Raw genomic sequence first — 8,641 nt, 5'->3', positions numbered from 1 at the left:
GAAAAGACTCAGCGACTCACATACCAACCTTTCTTTATTTCGTGCGCTCATTCTTTCGCACAAAAAAGAGTCGAGCGAACAAAAACGAATTGCTACTGACAGCTATACACGCAGTAGCAAGGAAAAGGTAAACTCACGCACATACATACAAAATTCTCCGCTGCCAAATACTCACATAGTATAGTGCTTACGTACGCATATATTCACACTATGACCATATTGACTTGTAACTATCAACCCAATATTCTTCACCAAACACATGTTTGTGTACAAGGCTGAATGTACTTTTTATACTTATCTCTTGTATAAAAATGTTTTGTTGCAAAACTATTTATATTTTATTTAACATTTGCTACCTGGTGACCCTTCTATTCTTTCAATGTTTCATTTATTTCCATTTTCGATGGTATGGATGCACGTCTGAATGAATCGCTGATTTCTTCCTTCGCTAAAACAATAACATTTAGAAACAATTAATTGAAAAGATTACTTTTACCAAAAGCAAGGATGAGGGCACAATCTTTTCATTTTTCAGCCGAGTTCTGTCGAAACGCCAGAGTTCCTTGGCTCCTTTCACGATTAAGAAAAGACATTGAACGGATAATAGCCACTTGTAACAACGCACCCCCAAGAGACAGCTTAGATATTCCAGCTCATTTCTTAGCTGTCATTCGAGGCAATGACGTCTCCATCATGACGTCACCCCGCAATGTAAATAAGGATCAAGAAAAAATACTATTTTGCTTTAAACAAACATGAAAATAATATTGACCTCTGGTTTACCTATCATCACCATGATCAAACGTTTTTATCGCTTTCGGTCGAATACGTCTGATGCTTGTCATATTTTCTAGCGTTATGCAGAAAAAAATGACCTGGACCGTTTTCATGACAAGACATTAGTTTGTCTTCAGTTTGATTAGTAGCAAGGCTCGTACCTATTTATACACCTGGATGGACTGTTTTACATACAACACTTGGTGATCTTAAATTATTATCCATCGAAGTACTGACCATATTCAATGTTGTTTAACTTAACTGAACCGCTAAGAGAATCGCTTTGTCAACGTAATTATTTCTATGTGAATGTCAACGCAATTATGTCATCGCTATAATGTTAACATGATTACGTGAACGTAATTTTTAACGTGATTTTTTCAACATGATTATATCAACGCAATCACAACATGACTTTTCAACGCGATTATCTCAAGGTGATTGTGCCAACGTGCTTATATAAACGCGGTTATGTCAACGTTATTATATCAAAGTGATTATGTAAACGTCATGTTTTTAACGTGATGTTTTCAACATGGTTATGTCAACGTAATTATCTCAACGTGGTTTTGTCCACGTGCTTTTGTCAACGCGATTATGTAAGTGGGATTATATCAAGGTGGTAATGTAAACGTGATTTTGTTAAAGTGACTATGCCGTAATATATTCCGAATCACACATTGATTACGCTGACGTCATTAGGCATTGTGGCAGCGAAATTAACCTAAAAAATACCTTCTCAAAAATAGCGTCATATTTTAATTATTCAGCTAAAACCGAAATAGATCCTTCATCCTGGGATAGTGCCTGGTCGGTGCAGTTCACAATGAACGACCTGGAATTGTTTGAATCGGAGCCAGCTCTTTGTTTACCAAGCCACTACAACTGGATTTTACATACAGAATCTGATGTTCCTACACGGACAGCCATCGAGGCTCAACATAGCTTAACTTCGCTGATTTTAGAAGAAATGGTGTCTCAACGTAATTATAGTCAGAGTCTTAAAAGGACAAACTTTTCCAGCTAATCAAAAATAAAATAAAATAAAAATAAGAATTGATATCGTGGAATTTCTGTCCAAAATTTCCCTGTGTTTTCCCGGAAATTCACTATTTAAGAAACTTGAAAATATTTTTTTTTTATTTTTATTTTACTATATTTTAGATATTTTAGCACACACATTCATACACATGCTCATATATATATATATATATATATATATATATATATATATATATATATATATATAGAGAGAGAGAGAGAGAGAGAGAGAGAGAGAGAAAAAAAATTCATGACCTTGTTAATTATGGAATACATATTTTTAGACAACACAGTGAGTAATATGGACATTTTTTGTAACCTTTATCATTTAAGAAAATGTGTCTCCAACCCCCCCCCGTCTAACAATAACTTTTAACATTAGCGAGATGAAAAACATTAATAGAAAATAAAATTTCTTTTACATCAAAATTTGACTCAAATCATGCAACAGCTTTTAGCAAAACTGGTGCACTCGCGTGAGCATCAATAACATACATTTGTGGGGCAAACTAAGTTAAGGAATATATCATTAGGAATTATGAGCTACGTATTCTAGATAATGAGGTGAGTAACATGAGCAAATAATAATAATAATAATAATAATGATAATAATAATGATAATGATAATAATAATAATAATAATAATGATAATAATAATAATAATAATGATAATGCTAATAATAATAATAATGCTAATAATAATAATAATAATAATGATAATAGTAATGATAATAATAATAATAATAATGATAATAATAATAATAATAATAATAATAATAATGATATTATTATTATTATTATTATTATTATTATTATTATTATTAACAATAACAACAACTTTACCATATAGAGGGAGCTAGTCTTCGCAAAAAAGAGAAACAATTCAAAATTAATGCTATCTATACACATTGCTTATTTCAGTCCGGGGCTGGTATTCTGTTGTAATATAAATGTTAAAATCTTAACTGTCTAAAACCTTTTCTTGAATATTTTAAAACAGCAAAAAGTGGCATTTTTTTTTTTACTTTCTAAAATCGCAGACGAATTTGCGAAATTTCATTTCTTGTCTAAATTGCTGTTACATAACAAAACTGATTATGAGATTTAATTTAATAAAAACAATTTTTTCACATTTCTGAATTTTTTAGATGAGGGTTGATAATTTGTATTATTTGGATTGTTCGGACTATTGTTCTCATCGTGATTTTATTCCCACGACGTTTCAGTCGATGTAATTCCCGACATTCTTCAGATGTATAATGTCGAACTCGGAAATCTGTTTGTAGAACTCAGGAATTTCCACGGAATTTCGAAGGGAGCCCTTCATTTAATCCACGTGGGTAGTATGCTCTCGTTCCGTCAACCATTAAACTTAAATCCTGAGTAATTCACAACTATATTTTGAGTGTCCTCCGCACTGAAAATTGAATCTTCCACCTCCTGAAGAGTGTAAATTACAGCTTAATATTACAGAGTACTTTATCCACTACACCATTCAGAAAGATTTCCGAGTTCGACAAGATATTCCTGAAGATGTTTTGAGGTTATATCGACCGAAACATAGTCTAACACTTAAGATGAGAACAGTAGTCCGAATAATCAAAGCAATCTTTCAGCGTAATTTTATCCCGGACAACACAGGTTCAATCTGCTAGCATATTTATACTTCACTTACCTTGATAAAAAGAAAAGAGGAAGTAAACAAACCCACGCACTTCCACGCATGCATATACCTACACAAGCAAAACAGTCAAGATATTCGCACAGAACACACAGACACAAATGTAAGTGTCCACGCTAAGTTATACTTAGATTAAAATAAAAAAATAAAAACTTTTGCGCACTTTAAAATGCGTCTGTTATTAGCATTATTCCGACTAAGGTTCGCATATTGAAAGTAATTTTCACAACGTTTCAGCGGATATGACATCCGACCTTCTTCCGGGGCGTCTTGTCGAATTCGACAAATTTTTGTCTCCGAAATTTCAAACTCAACCATTTTTTTTAATCTACGGTGGTCGATTGTTCTCGTTCTATGAGTCGTGATTGGATAGATATCTTAAGTAATTTTACTTATATTTTTAGTATAACCTTTAGTGCAGAATGAACCTTCAACAGCATCACGACTGTCACTCAGAACTGATTATTATTTACTACTTTATCTGTTGTATCACTATTTCTTCTGCCAATCTTTATGTCGAACTCTGGAACTTAGATCGAACTTCGAACTGAATCTCTATTTTAACTAGAGTTGATTATACTCAACTTGTCAGCGATGGTAAGCTAGAAGTGTTAGTTTTATGTTATTCTTAAAATAAATAGTAATAATTCTAGAGTAATAACTAGTAATACTACACATCCAGACACGATTAGGTTTAAGACTCCCAACGTTGATTCATATAGACTCAAGGCGTATTAGTCTTGTTGAAGTCGAAGCTGCAATCGTTATTATCTGACAGCTGGCAGTCCCTACTGATGCTGGAAAACAAATGGCCTTTAATTGCTACCCTCTTTCTTTCTTTACTTTATTGAGATTTGTTCTCGTCATCAAGGTTTCACAGAAGCATGTGAACTGAACATATTTTTCGAATTAATAAAAATGATTTCAAACATAAACATTAATTAATAGAAAAATCAAAGTTGTCCTCGACGGTCGTACATCTAAACAATATGACATAAATACGGGACTACCTTAGGGGTCTATCCTTAGACCTTTATTATTCCTGATATTCATAAATGCCCTCCCTGATAAAATTGTTTCGGAGATAGGTATATTTGCCGATGACACCACTCTCTATAACAGATATGAAGGGAAAACAAACGAACACATATCCAAGGAAATGGCAGAAACACTAGAGGATGACCTCCAATCTGTAGTGGAATGGGGACAAAAATGGATGGTCACATTCAATGCTCCTAAGACTAAGCTTGTTTTCTTCGATAACTACAAGAAACCTTCTCTACCATCAATAGCAATGGCCAAGAACACATTGCCTGAAAGTACTTCTTTTAAACTTCTCGGCCTAACGTTTACAGGGAATATGAACTGGAATAGATACATTGAGAACATTGCCAAGGCTGCTGCAAGGAAGGTTGGCTCCCTTTACCATGCTAGAAAACTACTTACGCCTGACAGTATCCTATACCTCTATAAGGTCACCATTCACCCATGTATGGAGTACTATTGTCACATCTGGGCTGGTGCATCTGCTGCTTGTCTCTCGCTCCTGGACAGGGTTCAAAAGAGAGTCGCCAACCTGATAGGTCCTGAACTGTCATCTAGGCTTCAGCCTCTGTCCCATCGACGAGATGTTGCATCCCTCTGCCTGTTCTACAAATACTTTAATGGTGAATGCTCTGACGAACTGCAAACACTTGTACCTCCCCGACGTAACTACTCCTGACAAACCAAACAAGCTACTAAGTCTCATCCCTTTACAGTAGAGATCCCTAGGTGCAAGAAAGCCTTTTACTCCAATAGTTTCTTCCCCAGAACTGCGGGTCTTTGGAACTCCCTTCCGGGATTCTTCTTTCCCAACTGCAATGATATGCAGAAGTTCAAGTGTAATGTTAACAAACATCTTTCTACTCATCTCCCTTCATAATGACCCCGCTAATTAAGTCCCTGATAGTAGCCCCCTGCTTCAAAGTGGCACTGTGCCTTGTTTGGGGTGAAAATTTAATAAAACAAAGCAAAAAAAAAAAAACACGACACAAAATTGGAAATTTCTTAAAGACTTGGTCAACAAAAGCAGTTTTTTTTTCAGAAGACTTCACCAGACACAAATTGAACAGGTCCTCCGACTAAAGGTTGATGGAGTCGAAAAGAATTCAATGACTCACATATAAGCTTTCTCCATCTCAATCTCCAGCAACAATCCAGCAACAATCAGGTGAACAGAAACGAATTGTTATATACACGCATCAACAAGAACAAGGTAAACCAACGCACACTCATACGCAATGCCATGCTGCCAAATACTTACATACGTATATGCATTTATTAAAATTATTAACCTTTTGACTTGTGATTACTAATCCAACTGTCTTCATCAAACACATGTTTGTATTTGGTGTGATTCTTGCCTAAACCCAAGACGCTATCGTCATCTAGGATAACTTCTACTTACTAATTAACATTGAATTAATTCAGTAACATGACATTTGAGCAAAAGCTAATGACGAAAAATTTAGATATTAAAAAGAAAAATAGACTGTTTTAATAAGTTGTTGTTTTTTTTAAAGCACTCTTGAGAAGACAGAACATCAAAGGGGCTAGGAAAAGCTGGTTACCAGATCATCTTTGGTGCCTCAACGGGCATCCAGACTATGGGACAGATAAGAAGAAAAAGAAGTAAAGTCAATGACAAAAGAACGACAAAGTCAATTCGTACAAAAATATAACAATTGTTTTTGACAGTTTTGACAATTTGCTAGAATAATCGAAAATAGTAGTGAAAAATTGTTCAGAATATCTTAGAATATTCCAAGTGAAAAAAGTGTGAGAAATTGAGTTGACATGTTTCTTTTGTTGTAGCCGTGTGCGTGTTATACAGTGTAAGTTCAATAAAGGTAGTGTGTGTGTGTATATATGCTTGTCTTTGTTTATCTAGTGTGAGAATATCAGCTTTAACTTGCGTGTAAGTGAGTTTGGTAAACAGTATGTGTTCTGCTGTCGCTGTGCGGTTTGTAGTTTGTAAACGTTTCTTGTGGAGTTCGATCAGGGCCAGAGACTTAACTGGGTGTGTGTTGGGGCGGGGGGGGGCTTACATGTACCAAGTCTGACAGAAACTGAAAAAGGAAGAAGAGGATATTTGTTAGGTTTTAATATTACGTGTGAAATACTTTAACACACAGAGATGAATATTTCGGCGCTTCTGATTGACGACAAGAAGCTGCTGATTGAAGTGTTGTCTAATCGGAAGTTGTTAAAACTATATTCGTTGACCACTGTTGACTCTATAACTCAATATAGTTGCTCCCTCTGTAGGAGGATGGGCGAGATATATTTCCCCTTATATATTGTCATGGCCTTGTGTCTAACTTTGTCCTCGTGGAGGGAGACATATTTGTGTCATACATTGCTCCCCATGCGGGAGTAAGAGGAGACAAATTCATACAGTGTAGTTTTTTAATAGCGTTACATCAACAAAATTGTAGGTTGTGTTATATTAAACAAATTTCCTTGGCCTTTAAGCCAGGAACAGAATGTAGTATCTGTACTGGTGATACACTTAGTCTATTCTATATTGTCAGCAGATCAGAAGACCTTCTAGACTGAGGCAATGTTTACTTTTTGTTCCAATTGATAGTATTCCATTTTGAGGGGCTAGATTTCTCCCACATTTAAAACTGACATTGTGTTTTACTTTGTCCTCGTAAGCTGGTACTAACCAGTTCAGGCTGTTTGAATAGACTGGCTTCCTGTACAAAAATACACTAAATATTAATATTACTGTTTTTGTTTCTCCTTTTGAAAAAATCAGTTATGTTCTGCAAAGTCAAAAACGAAAACATTTTTCTTCTAGAAAACAATCAAATCAAACACCATGAAAAATATTTGAATATCTAAAGAACTTGAAAATTTCTTTTTCAAATTTACTGGATTTGGTATTAAATAACCTACAAAGGTTAATACAGCGTAAAACAAAACAACCAAACCAAACTTCATGAATAAATATTTGAAGATATAAAGAACTTGAAGCATAATTTTTTTTTTTTTTCCAAAATTGCTGATTTCGACATTAATAGTTGATATGTCATAAAACAAAACAACTAATCTGTCCTTGTGGGGAGGCAAATAAATGGGTCCAAGCCTTTGTTGTTTATACTGACTTTCAGTCTTCGTGCGAGATTAGAGCAACGCCTACACACCCACATTTTTATTTATTTTTTTTACTCACGTTCACCCATAATAAAGCATATCGCCACTTAGAGGTAAGGGGCTACTATTTGGAATTATGCCTAAGAAAGATTAACAAGATGTCGGTTTACATTATATTTAAACTTCTACATATCAGTACAGTCAGAGAAGCAGATAGCAGGAAGGGAATTCCTAAGTTTAGTTTTTTTTAGAGAAGAAACTATTAGAATAGAAAGCTTTCTAATATTTAGGGACCTCAATAGTGAAGGGATGAGATTTTATTGCTAAATGGGTTTGTCAGGGATAATTACGTTGAGGGGGCACAAGTGCAACGAGTTCATCAGAGCACTTTTCATTAAAATATTTATAAAACAGGCACAGTGATGCAATATTGCAGCGATGGGACAGGGGTTGGAGCTAAGTTGACAAAGTGGGACCTTTTAGATGTAACACTTTTTTTGGGGGGGGGGGGATCCTATCAAAGAGGAAGAGGCTTGTGGTAGATGCACCAGCCCAGATGTGGCAACAATATTCCATGAATGGGTGAATGGTGGCGTTTGGAAAGGTATAGGATACTCTTTAGTGCCATTAATCTTCTAGCTCGGTAGAGGGAACCCACCTTCTTTTCAGCAGCATTTGCAATGTCCTCATTTTATTTGTTCCAGTTCATATTGCCCGCAAATGTTAGATCAAGAAGTTTAAAGAATGAATTCTCAAGTAGAGTGTTATTTGTCATGGATATCAGTGGTTGGAGAGGAATCTTGTCATTGTTAAAGGAGAGCAGCTTAGTCTTACTAGCATTAAATATGTGTACCCATTCCACTACAGTCTGAAGGTCATTTTCTTACGATTCTGCCATTGTTTTAGATTTCTGTACATCTGTTCTTCCTCATACACCTTATAGAGCGTTGTATCATCAGCAAATATAACTATGTTGGACACAATATTTTCAGGGAGGTC

The 8,641-nt window shown here is 35.1% G+C and overlaps 1 long non-coding RNA gene across 1 annotated transcript in view; it reads right to left on the bottom strand.

Moving 5' to 3' along the window:
• The window catches only part of LOC145296272 (uncharacterized), a 71,332-nt gene extending 67,707 nt beyond the window's left edge, over nucleotides 1–3,625 (bottom strand). Inside the window, exon 1 of the long non-coding RNA XR_013869989.1 lies at nucleotides 3,494–3,625. This is a non-coding gene — a long non-coding RNA (uncharacterized LOC145296272). The remainder of the gene's footprint in view (nucleotides 1–3,493) is intronic.
• Between the last annotated feature and the right edge of the window lie 5,016 nt (nucleotides 3,626–8,641).

The sequence above is a fragment of the Euprymna scolopes genome, chromosome 16 (assembly GCF_053919585.1).
Source record: "Euprymna scolopes isolate OS-2025 chromosome 16, ASM5391958v1, whole genome shotgun sequence".
Lineage (NCBI taxonomy): Eukaryota > Metazoa > Mollusca > Cephalopoda > Sepiida > Sepiolidae > Euprymna > Euprymna scolopes.
This window is presented reverse-complemented; position numbering and strand designations above follow the sequence as displayed.